The sequence below is a fragment of the Salmo salar genome, chromosome 08 (assembly GCF_965601325.2).
Source record: "Salmo salar chromosome 08, fSalSal1, whole genome shotgun sequence".
NCBI lineage: Eukaryota > Metazoa > Chordata > Actinopteri > Salmoniformes > Salmonidae > Salmo > Salmo salar.
Genome location: NC_138298.1, coordinates 9,495,518 through 9,509,353, shown reverse-complemented (window position 1 = coordinate 9,509,353; position 13,836 = coordinate 9,495,518).

Here is a 13,836-nt window from a genome sequence, read left to right as displayed (position 1 = left end):
TTGGATTGTAAGGCTCATATGAATGTCCTGCTTAATATGTTTGTGTCATCGTCGTAAATCAACATTTATACTTAGACTTCAACCAGTAAAATCCTATCCTACGTAGGCTGCAGCAATGTAGGCAATGAGTTTTAGCATTCTAGCTTACAACTGTTGCGTCCAAAATGGGTATTTTGCTATCGTAACCAAATATAATCTTATCGACTGTTCAAGCAATAATCTAAACAACATTGTTAGCCTGTGAGAACACAAGTTGTTTTGTTTAGAAGTAACAGCCTAGATTTAAGTAGCTATGTTGAATGGGTGTAAATGGCGAAGGGCAGTTGTTCTCCTCCAGGGTGGCAGTTTTTTAGGCCTTGTTTATGAGGTGAATAGCGATTTGGAGTATATCAAGGTGCTGTGAGGAAGCCTAGGCAGAGAGCTCTAAATATTGACTGTTTTGTTTTTTGATAACCTTTTGAGGGTTGACAAACTCTGGTGCCATGGGATTTAATAAGCTACTCATTAAAGAAGTAGGGTTTCGGATGTTTTCACAAGATGGGGACTCTGCTGTCCTGTCATTGGTGGGAAGCTTGTTCCACCATTGGGGTGTCAGGACAGAGGAGAGCTTTGAGTGGGAGATGCCCTCCCAGCGCCAGGATAAAGTGACTAAGGGGGCAGTTGAAATCGTTGAGGGGAATAAATGTTTGGAGTACTTGCATTGGAATTAAATTGAATTCTGCTTATACACTGTAATCACGCTATAACACAGTAAACAAAGTTTAAATGCAGAGACGCCCAGGTCAAGTCCTATTCAAATGTGTAGCCTATCTCTGCTGCGCCTTATTAGCACAATGGATAGCACCCTGCAGCTAGGCTGTTTGGTAGGGCAATTCACCTACTACAAACAGCCTGTGAACGCAGCTGTACACACGGCTGTCTTCCCAAAATAACGCAAACTAAATGCTGAAAGTAGTAGCCTAGTTATTCATGCATGCAAACAAAAATACTGAATAGCAGTTTGACTTAGAATAGCGACTGAATTGAACCCAGAACAGTGGTACGAAGTAGTAGGCCTAGTAAACAAAATATCAGATCGGTAAAGGCTTGACACAATCTATATTTAGGCTAGTTACATTAACAGTAAAAAAACGCAGTAAACAAGCCGACGGGAGATCCAAAACATGGCCTACAGCCTACTACAGTGAGATGCTGTCTTGCCAAATAAATAGGCCTTCAAACACGGAAAATCACACTGCTCATTTTTTTGTTTAAACTAGGCAAGTCAGTTAAGAACAAATTCTTATTTACAATGACAGCCTAGGAACAGTGGGTTAACTGCTTTGTTCAGGAGCAGAACGACAGATTTTTACCTTGTCAGCTCGGGGATTCGGTCTAGCAACCTTTCAGTTACTGGCCCAATGCTCGAACCACTAGGCTACCTGCCACCCTCTTGAGTTCAGCAACACCTTGTGATATGGCACAATACACTTCTGTGAATCTGTCACGCCCTGACCATAGAGAGCCCTTGGCTCTCTATGGTGTAGTTGGTCAGGGTGTGACTAGGGGGTGATCTAGTATGTCTATTTCTATGTTGGTGCTAATATGGTTTCCAATTAGAGGCAGCTGTTTATTGTTGCCTCTGATTGGGGATCATATTTAGGTAGTTACTTCCCCACCTGTGTTTTGTGGGATATTGATTGATTGTTAGTGTGTTTGGGCACTACGTCCGCACGGTCTTTGTAAGTTTCACTTAAATATGTAGAACTATACTCACGCTGCGCCTTGGTCCGCTCATTTCCAAGAAAGTGACAGAATCAAATTTGACCCAAGTAATCAATTTGGGAAGGTTGAATACCAGGCGAGCTGCTGCGTTCTGGATAAGTTGCAGGAGTTTGATGGCACCAGCAGGGAGCCTAGCCAACAGAGTTGCAGTAGTCTCGATGGGAGATGAAAAGTGCCTGGATTAGTACCATTTATTACGTTTTAGTCATTTGGCAGATGCTCTTATCCAGATCGACTTACAGTTAGTGCACTTCCTCTTAAGATAGCTAGGTGGGACAACCACATACCACAGGCATAGAAAGTACATTCTTCCTCAATAACATAGCTATCAGCAGAGTCATAGCTTGCATCAAGGCAAAGGGTGGCTACTTTGAAGAATCTCAAATGTAAAATATATTTTGCTTTAACACTTTGTTTTGGTTACTACATGTGTGGTTACTTATTTATTGGTTACTGCATGTGTTATTTCATAGTTTTGATGTCTTCATTACTATTCTACGATGTAGAAAATAGTACAAATAAAGAGTGGGAGCTGTCACCCCGTATGGGTGGGAGGGTCAAGAGATCTGAGGTGGCAGAGCGGAGTGCTCGGGTTGGGGTGTAGGATTTGAGCATAGCCTGAAGGTAGGGAGGGCCAGTTCCTCTTGCTGTTCCGTAGGTAACCACCATGGTCTTGTAGTGGATGCGAGCTTCAACTGGACGCCAGTGGAGTGTGTGTGGAGGAGCGGGGGGACATGAAAGAAATTGGGAAGGTTGAAAACCAGGGGTGCTGCAGCGATCTGGATGAGTTTGATGGCACAAGCGGGGAGCCCAGCCAACAGTGAGTTGCAGTAGTCCAGACGGGAGAGGACAAGTGCCTGGATTAGGACCTGCGCTGCTTCCTGTGTGGGGAAAGGTCATACTCTACGGATGTTGTAGAGCATGAACCTGCAGAAGCAAGTCACTGCTTTCATGTTTGCAGAGTGTGACAGGGTGTTGTCCAGTCACGCCAAGGGTCTTTGCACTCTGGGAGGGTGACACCGTGGAGTTGTCAACCGTAATGGAGAGGTCTTGGAGCAGGCAGGCCTTCCACGGGAGGAAAAGCAGTTCCATCTTGTCGAGGTCGATTTTGAAGTATGGGCCAGCATCCAATCTGAGATGTCTGCCAGGCACGCAGAGATGCGTGTCGCCACCTGGGTGTCAGAAGAGGAGGGGGGGGGAGACAAGTAGTTGAGCGTTGTCCACATTGCAGATGGAAGAAAGAAAGACCACCTCCCATCAACTGCAAGCTTCCTGAATGACCTTTAGATTTTTTTGACTTTGAGATTGTGTATGAAAAGCGCTATAGAAAATAAATATATTATCATTGTTATTATTAGGATATCATGTCGGCCAAAAGGTGACACCTGGAAAGAAAGAAAGCGTGCACACTGCAAATGCTGTAAATGCTGCATTGAAGTTTTTACAGTAATCCTGCACCCCCCTTGGGAGCAGAATATGCAGGCTTTCTTTCTTCTTAGTCTGTTTTCGGCTCTGAACCGGTGTGAAAATTTGGGATGTACAGAAGGGCTTCAATATAACTATATGACCTGAAGTCAATCATGAACAAGTGTTCAACCTATTTTGATATATGTTTTTTCCTCTATTATACACATCACAGATTACCCACAGACTCGATGAAAGGTGTCTCCACCTTGTACAGTCATTGGTCTACACCCAGAGCATTCAATACCTCACTGTAGAAAACAAACAGGTTACAGTGAGGTAGCTCAGGTGTGTGTATACAGCCATTGCTTAGAGACAGAGGGGAGGAGACGCAGTGTGGTCTTCATAACTGAACTTCAGTTACATCAAATTCCATGTCTGTAGCGTTTACAAAGTGAACATATACTACATGACCAAAAGTATGTGGACACCTGCTCGTCTAACGTCTCATTCCATCATCATGGGCATTACAGTAATATGGAGTTGGTCCCCCCTTTGCTGCTATTACAGCCTCCACTCTTCTAGGAAGGCTTTCCACTAGATGTTGGAACATCGTAGTCGGCGTTCCAATTCATCCCAAAGGTGTTCGATGGGCTTGAGGTCAAGGCTCTGTACAGGCCAGTCAAGTTCTTCCAGACCGATCTCAACAAACCATTTCTGTATGGACCTCGCTTTGGGCACAGGGGCATTGTCATTCTGAAACAGGAAAGGGCCTTCCCAAAACTGTTGTCACAAAGTTGGAAGCACAGAATCGTCTACATCATTGTAGCACTAAGATTTCCCTTCACTGGAACTAAGGGGCCTAGCCCAAAACCATAAAAAAAACTGCCCCAGACCATTATTACTCCTCCACCAAACTTTACAGTTGGCAATATGCATTGGATCAGGTAGTGTTCTCCTGGCATCCGCCAAACCCAGATTTGTCCGTCAGACTGCCAGATGGTGAAACGCGATTCATCACTCCAGAGAACGCGTTTCCACTGATCCAGAGTCCAATGGCAGCAAGCTTTACACCACTCCAGCCAACGCCTGGCATTGTACATGGTGATCTTAGGCTTGTGTGCAGCTGCCCGTCCATGGAAACCCATTTCATGAAGCTCCCGACAAACAGTTCTGGTGCTGATGTTGCTTCCAGAGTCAGTTTGGAACTCGATAGTGAGTGTTGCAATCGAGGAGAGAAGATTTAAGGGCTACGCGCTGAAGCCCTCGCCGGTCCCATTCTGTGACCTTCTGTGGCCAACCACTTCACAGCTGAGCCGTTGTTGCTCCTAGACATTTCCACTTCACAATAACAGCACTTACAGTTGACTGGGGCAGCTCTAGCAGGGCAGAAATTTGACAAACTGACTTGTTGGAAAGGTGGCATCCTATGATGGTGAAAGTGACTCCGCTCTTTTTTGTTAATGTTTGTCTATGGAGATTGCATGTCGGTGTGCTCAATTTTATACACCTGTCAGCAACGGGTGTGGCTGAAATAGCCGAATCTACTAATTTGAAGGGGTGTCCACATACTTTTGCATGTATAGTGTAGTTCAACATACACTACCTCACTGCAGCAAACACACAGGCTACAGGCAGATAAGGTGCAATAGCCATCGATTAGAGGGAGGGAGCAGTTGAGTTGAGGTCTTTCTCCTGAATTTAATGTGGCTTAACAAGTTGACTACACAGGACATACTATGTCTTTGTAGAGGTGGAGATGTGTCCTGAGGCAAGCAGACAATGTTAACTAATCTCATTCTATCTGATTTATTACCCTTGGGAAATAAATAGGCCTGTGGATTTAGTACCTGGTTTACTCATAATCTGACACACCAAGACACAAACATATAGAATTATATACAGTACAAAATACTTTCTATACTGTGTCTCATTCAATCCTACATAAGTGGCTATAGCCCACTCTTTGAAGAGATAGATATAGGTCTATATGAAATTGAACATTGCATACGGTGTCCATATTAGGACAGCCTGAGTGTCCGCAGGCTGTCTTAATATGAACACCGTACATTGCAGACTGGGTCATATTGGCCACATTCCACTGGGCACACACTGGTTGAATCAATGTTGTTTCCATGTAATTTCAATGAAATTATGTTGAACCAACGTGGAATAGATGTCTGTGCCCAGTGGGATTGTTCTATAAATTCTCCTCTCAATCCTAATCCCATGGGAACTGTGTTTGGATTATACACAAAAGGTGCATCTTTGACATGGATTTGCATGTTTGGATTAGTAAAGCCTTGTAATAGCTTGCAGAAAGCCACCATCTTGTTCCGACACACATTAACGTGATACTTCTTTCCCCTTTTTTAAAATATTTTTTATAAACAGACGTTACTCATCTGAGCCGAGTGCGAGCGCCAGGATAATTTCTGTTCTGGAAAATATAAGAAATGTTTTCTTGCTTCTACCTACGAGGCAGATGCAGGAGTCTCGAGACTCAATTATCAACCGTGCGAATAAAACTCCCTCACCTTGACTATCTACTGTAAACAACAGACAACCAGATCAAATGGTCCAATTTGCATCTCCGACTCCTCAGAAATGAGCGAGACTGGGCGAGATATTGTGGATTGTTTGAGCTCTTGAGTGCTATCCTCCTTGTTTTCCTTACACACATTCTGTACACATTTCCAGTCGATTCTCACTCCGCCTACAGCATATCCGTCCACAAATCACGGTGAACAAAACAACAAATTGTGAATAGCAGGTGCCCTTTAGCAGCCCTATGTTTATTCAAGCTAGACCATGATATTCTCTTCTCCTTCTTCACCCTTCCTTTCTTTGACAAAAACAAGCCAAATGTACAGTAGTCCTCTGGGTAATCATGTATTATGTATCTCCGCACACATTTGCTTATCTAATAGGAGCGTATAGTCTCTGCTATTTAGGAAGCTTAGGGAAGAGAACGCCCCGGGGCCTCGCATGATTTGAATCCTCAGATCTGGCTCTTGATGTCACATCGCTCCTGGCAAGGAACGGGAAGGGGCTCAAAGTGACGACTCTTGTTTCGTAGCATAAAGTAAAGAGGCTTTAAAAGTTACACTGCAAATTGAAAACAACAAAACGGGGTGCTCTAGATGCAAGGACTGACAGTCCATGACACCCAACACATTGATTGTTTACGTTCCTGTTTTTTGTAAAAGAAATAGATCATATAACCTTTTCAATGATTAAACTCATGAGGCATTTCTAAGTTATATTCTTCAAGAATCAATAAGTAAATCAAGAATTGAAATGACCATTAAACTTGCTTCGCCCAATCCCATACTGCCGTTTGAAATTCAGAGAGAGAGAAAAGACTCTGAAAGGCCTTAGCAGAGAGTCCACATTTATGGGTGTTTTAGTCCTCATAGTGCCTGTAGGGCTAGATAATACTCACTGTATCATCACATCTATCTCTAGACTAAAGAAACACACTATATTGGCATTACAAAGGATTTTTCTTCCAAATCACCATTTGGTATAGATCAAGGGCTGACGTCTGTGAAACGTTAAAACATAATTCATAATTAGCTCCCATGTGAAAACTTTAAAAGGACAGTAATTTACACCGCTTCGTTAATTTAATTAATTCGCCTGTAGGTTAATTAACAAGGGTTTATGAGAATATTGATGTATATGATGTCTTTCAAATATTAAAAAGCTGTTAATTTGATTAGCCTTCCATTGAATTGTTCAACTGGTACACTACCGTTCAAAAGTTTGGGGTCACTTAGAAATGTCATTGTTTTGAAAGAAAAGAAAACAATTTTGTCCATTGAAATAACATCACCGCTGTGCACTACTCCCTTCACAGAATAGCGCAAACTGCCTCTAACTAGAATAGAAAGAGTGGGAGGCCCCGGTGCACAACTGACCAGGAGGACAAGTACATTAGTGTCTAGTTTGAGAAACGGATGCCTCACAAGTCATCAACTGGCAGCTATTATTTTGTATTTATTTATTTATTTCACTTTTATTTAACTAGGCAAGTCAGTTAACAACAAATTCTTATTTACAATGACGGCCTACAGAAAGACAAAAGGCCTCCTGCGTGGACTGGGGCTAGGATAAAAAAATAAAAAAATATCAGACGAGAGACAAAACAACACTACATAAAGAGAGACCTAAGACAACAACACAGCAAGGTAGCAACACATAACAATACAACATTTTAGCAACACAACATGACAACAACATGGTAGCAACACAACATGGTATCAGCACAAAACATGGTACAAACATTATTGGGCACAGACAACAGCACAATGGACAAGAAGGTAGAGACAACAATACATCACGCAAAGCAGTCACAACTGTCAGTAAGAGTGTCCATGATTGAGTCTTTGAATGAAGAGATTGAGATAAAACTGTCCAGTTTGAGTGTTTGTTGCAGCTCGTTCAAGTTGCTAGCTGCAGCAAACTGAAAAGACGAGCGATCCAGGGATGTGTGTGCTTTCGGGACCTTTAACAGAATGTGACTGGCAGAACGGGTGTTGTATGTAGAGGATGAGGGCTGCAGTAGGTATCTCAGAGGGGAGTGAGGCCTAAGATTGTTTTATAAATAATCATCAACCAGTGGGTCTTCTGACAGGTATACAGAGATGACCAGTTTACAGAGGAATATAGAGTGCAGTGATGTGTCCTAAAAGTTGGTGGCAAATCTGATGGCCGAATGGTAAAGAACATCTAGCCGCTTGAGAGCACCCTTACCTGCCGATCTATAAATTATGTCTCCATAATCTAGCATGGGTAGGATGGTCATCTGAATCAGGGTTAGTTTGGCAGCTGGGGTGAAAGAGGAGAGATTGTGATAGAAGAAACCAAGTCTAGATTTAACTTTAGCCTGCAGCTTTGATATGTGCTGAGAGAAGGACAGTGTACCATCTAGCCATACTCCCAAGTACTTGTATGAGGTGACTACCTCAAGCTCTAAACCCTCAGAGGTAGTAATCACACCTGTGGGGAGAGGGGCATTCTTCTTACCAAATCACATGACCTTTGTTTTGGAGGTGTTCAGAACAAGGTTAAGGGTAGAGAAAGCTTGTTGGACACTAAGAAAGCTTTGTAGAGCATTTAACATAAAATCCAGGGAGGGGCCAGCCGAGTATAAGACTGTAACATCTGCATATAAATGGATGAGAGAGCTTCCTACTGCCTGTGCATTTTGTTGATGTAAATTGAGAAGAGCATGGGGCCTAGGATTGAGCCTTGGGGTACTCCCTTGGTGACAGGCAGTGGCTGAGACAGCAGATTTTCTGACTTTATACACTGCACTCTTTGAGAGAGGTAGTTAGCAAACCAGGACAAAGACCCCTCAGAGACACCAATACTCCTTAGCCGGCCCACAAGCATAGAATGGTCTACTGTTTCAAAGCTTTGGCCAAGACAATAAAAATAGCAGCACAACATTGCTTAGAATCAAGGGCAATGGTGACATTGAGGACCTTTAAGGTTGCAGTGACACATCCATAACCTGAGTGGAAACCAGATTGCATACCAGAGAGAATACTATAGACCTCAAGAAAACCAGTCAGTTGATTATTGACAAGTTTTTCCAACACTTTGATAAACAGGGCAAAATAGAAATAGGCCTATAACAGTTAGGATCAGCTTGATCTCCCCCTTTAAAAAAAAAGAACGAAAAAGGTCTTAGATAGGCTTGGCAATGATAGGTGCAGCAACCTCAAAGAAGAAAGGGTCTAAACCAATCTGACCCAGATGTTTTTTTGGGGTCAAGTTTCAGGAGCTCTTTTAGCACCTTGGATTCAGTGACTTCCTGCAGGAAGAAACTTTGTTGCAGGGCAGGGGAAAAAGTGGGAGAAGCATCGGGGATAGTCGCATTAGAAGGGGTGGGAGATGAGGAAATGTTGGACGGGCAAGGAGGCATGACTGAGTCAAATAGGAATCCTGACATAATGAAGTGGTGATTACAAAGCTCAGCCATGTGCTTCTTGTCAGTAACAACCACATCAACTTTAAGGGATCCTGGACTTCCTGACGGACCGCCCCCAGGTGGTGAGGGTAGGTAGCAACACATCTGCCACGCTGATCCTCAACACTGGAGGTCCCCAGGGGTGTGTGCTCAGTCCCCTCCTGTACTCCCTGTTCACCCACGACTGCATGGCCAGGCACGACTCCAACACCATCATTAAGTTTGCAGACAACACAACAGTGGTAGGCCTGATCACCGACAACGACGAGACAGCCTATAGGGAGGAGGTCAGAGACCTGGTCGGGTGGTGCCAGAATAACAACCTATCCCTCAACGTAATCAAGACTAAGGAGATGATTGTGGACTACAGGAAAAGGAGGACCGAGCACGCCCCCATTCTCATCGACGGGACTGCCTGGTATGGCAATTGCTCGGCCTCTGACCGCAAGGCACTACAGAGAGTAATGCGTACGGCCCAGTACATCACTGGGGCTAAGCGGCCTGCCATCCAGGACCTCTACACCAGGCAGTGTTAGAGGAAGGCCTTAAAAATTGTCAAAGACCCCAGCCACCCCAGTCATAGACTGTTCTCTCTACTACCGCATGGCAAGCGGTACCGGAGTCGCAAGTCTAGGACAAAAAGGCTTCTCAACGGTCTTTACCCCCAAGCCATAAGACTCCTGAACAGGTAATCAATTGGCTACCCGGACTATTTGATTTATGTGCCCCCCCCTCTTTTTACGCTGCTGCTACTCTCTTTATCATATATGCATAGTCACTTTAACTATACATTCATGTACATACTACCTCAATTGGGCCGATCAACCAGTGCTCCCGCACATTGGCTAACCGGGCTATCTGCATTGTGTCCCACCACCCGCCAACCCCTCTTTTACGCTATTGCTACTCAGTTCATCGTATATGCATAGTCACTTTAACCATATCTACATGTACATACTACCTCAATCAGCCTGACTAACCGGTGTCTGTATGTAGCCTCGCTACTTTTATAGCCTTGCTACTGTATATAGCCTGTCTTTTTGTTGTTTTATTTCTTTACTGTTCACCTAATACCTTTTTTGCACTATTGGTTAAGTAACAAATACACTTTGATTTGAGGTACATGGGCAGCTGTGAGGAGGAGGGTTTATTCTCCAGGTCTTTAACTGTTTTTCAGAACTTCTTGGGCTTAGACCCACAGAGAGAGAACTGCTCCTTAAAGTAACTAACTTTGGCCTTCCGGATAGCCTGAGTGCACTTATTTCTCATTTGCCTGAACAAGAGCCAGTCAGCCTGAGTATGCGTGTGCTGAGCCTTTCGCCTAATGCAATTCTTGAGGTGAAGTAACTCTGTAAGATCATGGTCAAACCAGGGGCTGAACCTGTTTTTAATTCTCATTTTCTTTATGGGGGCGTGTTTGTTAACAATATCACTGAAAATATAAAAAAAGAAGGTCCAAGCGTCTTAAATAGCTTCATTAAATAGTATCCACAAAACACCAGTCTCAACGTCAACAGTGAAGAGGGGACTTCGGGATGCTGGCCTTCTAGGCAGTTGCAAAGAAAAGCCATATCTCAGACTGGCCAATAAAAAGAAAAGATTAAGATGGGCAAAATAACACAGACATTGGACAGAGGAACTCTGCTTAAAAGGCCAGCATCCCGGAGTCGCCTCTTCACTGTTGACGTTGAGACTGGTATTTTGCTGGTACTATTTAATGAAGCTGCCAGTTGAGGACTTGTGAGGTGTCTGTTCCTCAAACTAGACACTAATGTACTTGTCCTCTTGCTCAGTTGTGCACCGGGGCCTCCCACTCCTCTTTCTATTCTGGTTAGAGCCAGTTTGTACTGTTCTGTGAAGGGAGTAGTACACAGCGTTGTATGAGATCTTCAGTTTCTTGGCAACTTCTTGCATGGAATAGCCTTCATTTCTCAGAACAAGAATAGACTGACAAGTTTCAGAAGAAAGGTCTTTGTTTCTGGCCATTTTGAGCCTGTAATCGAACCAACAAATGCTGATGCTCCAGATACTCAACTAGTCTAAAGAAGGCCAGTTTTATTGCTTCTTTAATCAGCACAACAGTTTTCAGCTGTGCTAGCATAATTGCAAAGGGTTTTCTAATGATCAATTAGCCTTTTAAAATTATAAACTTGGATTAGCTAACACAGCGTGCCATTGGAACACACAAGTGATGGTTGCTGATAACGGGCCTATGTAGATATTCCATAACAAAATCAGCCATTTACAACTACATTAGTCATTTACAACATTAACAATGTCTACACTGTATTTCTGATCAATTTGATGTTATTTTAATGGACACAATTCTTTTGCTTTTCTTTCAAAAACGAAGACATTCCTAAGTGACCCCAAACTTTTGAACGGTACTGTGTCTTCCGAAAGACATACTGTGTTGGCTTATATCTTTGCATGCACTTGAATAAGCTTTACATGACCATTCCAAAGATCAAGAACAGTCAAGTCAACAACAAATGGATTTGATTTGACATTGGCTCAATGACGTCTGTCTATTGAAGTCAACCAAATTTCGTTTGAATGGTTACAGTGTCCATAGTAGGATATCTGAATAGGACAAAATGAATAATTGTTCAGTGAGTTAGTAATTAAGCTAACATTGAAAACTCACAGACCATCCCTTTAGCTGAGTTGCTGGTGTGTGAATCACTTCCTTGGACATCCTCCCAGGTCAACATGACATTGCCTTCAGCGTCTCCCGGTAACCAGTCTTAACAAGGAGCACACCTCTGGGCAAAACAAAGGGTTATCTGTTCTCCTGGGCAGTATTTCTCCAACTCTTTCGTAGACCGAACAATGCACTGTTTTGTTCTAGCTCACCACTAACAGCTTAACAGGTCATTGTGAAAGATCATTTGTTTTCGTTGAGTTACCTGGCAAAGGTAAGATTTAAACACCTGATTTAACAAGTCAACTAATCACCTGATTCAACAAATCAATGCATCATCAAGCCCTTTGTTCAACCAGGTGTGTTCGAGATGAAATGGAGTAAAAGAAAAAGTGCAACCCTATGGATCCTGTATAAGATTGAGAATGTGTACTCATTTTATATGAAGTTTATACATCCAGGTGGAAGGACGGGTGCAGTTGTCAGGACTATAGGCTTTTCAGCACAAACAAGTAGCAGGAGTGGATTACTGTTGAATTGCGTGCTGCGGAGGCGAAAATCCCACATATGACTCAGCGCTGGAAATCACAGCCGAGGACAGAGAGACAAATTAGTGGAGCAGCATGGAGACGGTGGCATTCATCAACGACGGGCCTCACTCCCAGCCAGCCCACTGTGGAAACCACAGTACAGTACGCTGAGAAGCACGCACACAGATGCATTCACACACAAAAACATAATTACCTATTCTTCTTGTTTAAAGGAGATCCTACTTTGGGGACATATCAGAAAATATCTGATGTACGGTGTCCATATTAGGACAGTCTCAGTCTCAGCAGATGGCTGTCATAATATAGACACTGTGTATTTGTGCCATGACAAACCATTATGTCCATTCATTATTATAAAAGGTTTGAACTGAGACCGCTTAAGCCTTAAGTTCTCCAGTGTTTCGTTGTCATTGACTTTAACAAGGTAACCATGTCATCATGGTTACAACAACATCCCGATGTGACGAATTGGCTTATCAACTCCTGTCAAAAGGCAAGACCTTGGGACTCGGGAGAAAACTCTAAGCACTATTTTCCCTTAAAGGGAAATTACACCCAAATACTGTATTTTGGTATTTGTTTCATTAGTCCATTGTTGATATAGTCCCAAAATGTTTTGCATGTCAGCAATCAAATTTTCAAGATATATATCTTTCAAAATACAGAAATGCAGCTGGTATGATATCTTGATTGCTGACATGCAAAACATTTTGGGACTATATCAAAATGGACTAATGAAACAAATACCAAAAGACAGATTTCCTTTAAGGAAAGTTGTGCAGAGCGTTTTCTCCCGAGTGAATTTGACCGAAATATTCCAGACAGGTTCTGAGCTTCAGTTGGTCAAGACCTCACCCAGAGGACACCCAAAGGGAGCCAATCAAAGCCCAATGTGAAGAATTATGATGCAAGAGCACAATTCTTATTAACATCTAGTGTGACCAGACAGCAGGACATTGGCTACAGGTTGGATGAGTTATATATTTAATTACCGGCTATTAACCACTTTCTGAGTCCTCTTCAGCCTCTGGGCACCATGGTGTCCATATTAGGACAGCTTTGACTGCTGAGACGAAGGCTGTTCTAATATGGACACCATACTGGTAGAAGATGGTCTTCCTCTCTGAGGCAACTGCAATTCTAAAGTCTTGAATGAATTTTGAGGTGGAATTAATTTGTGATAGCATACCACACAGTAACAGCACTCCTGCGGAAGAAAATAAAGAAAATAATGTGTGCAAGCCAAGGAGAGGTCAACACTGCAAGGCACAAAAGGCAAACTCTGTGAATATTCTGAAATTGTCACGCCCTGACCATAGAGAGCCTTTTATTCTCTATGTTGGTTAGGTCGGGGTGTGACTAGGGTGGGTAATCTAGGTTGTTTTATTTCTATGTTGGCCTGGTATGGTTCCCAATCAGAGGCAGCCGTTTATCGTTGTCTCTGATTGGGGATCATATTTAGGCAGCCATTTCCACACGGTGTTTTGTGGGAT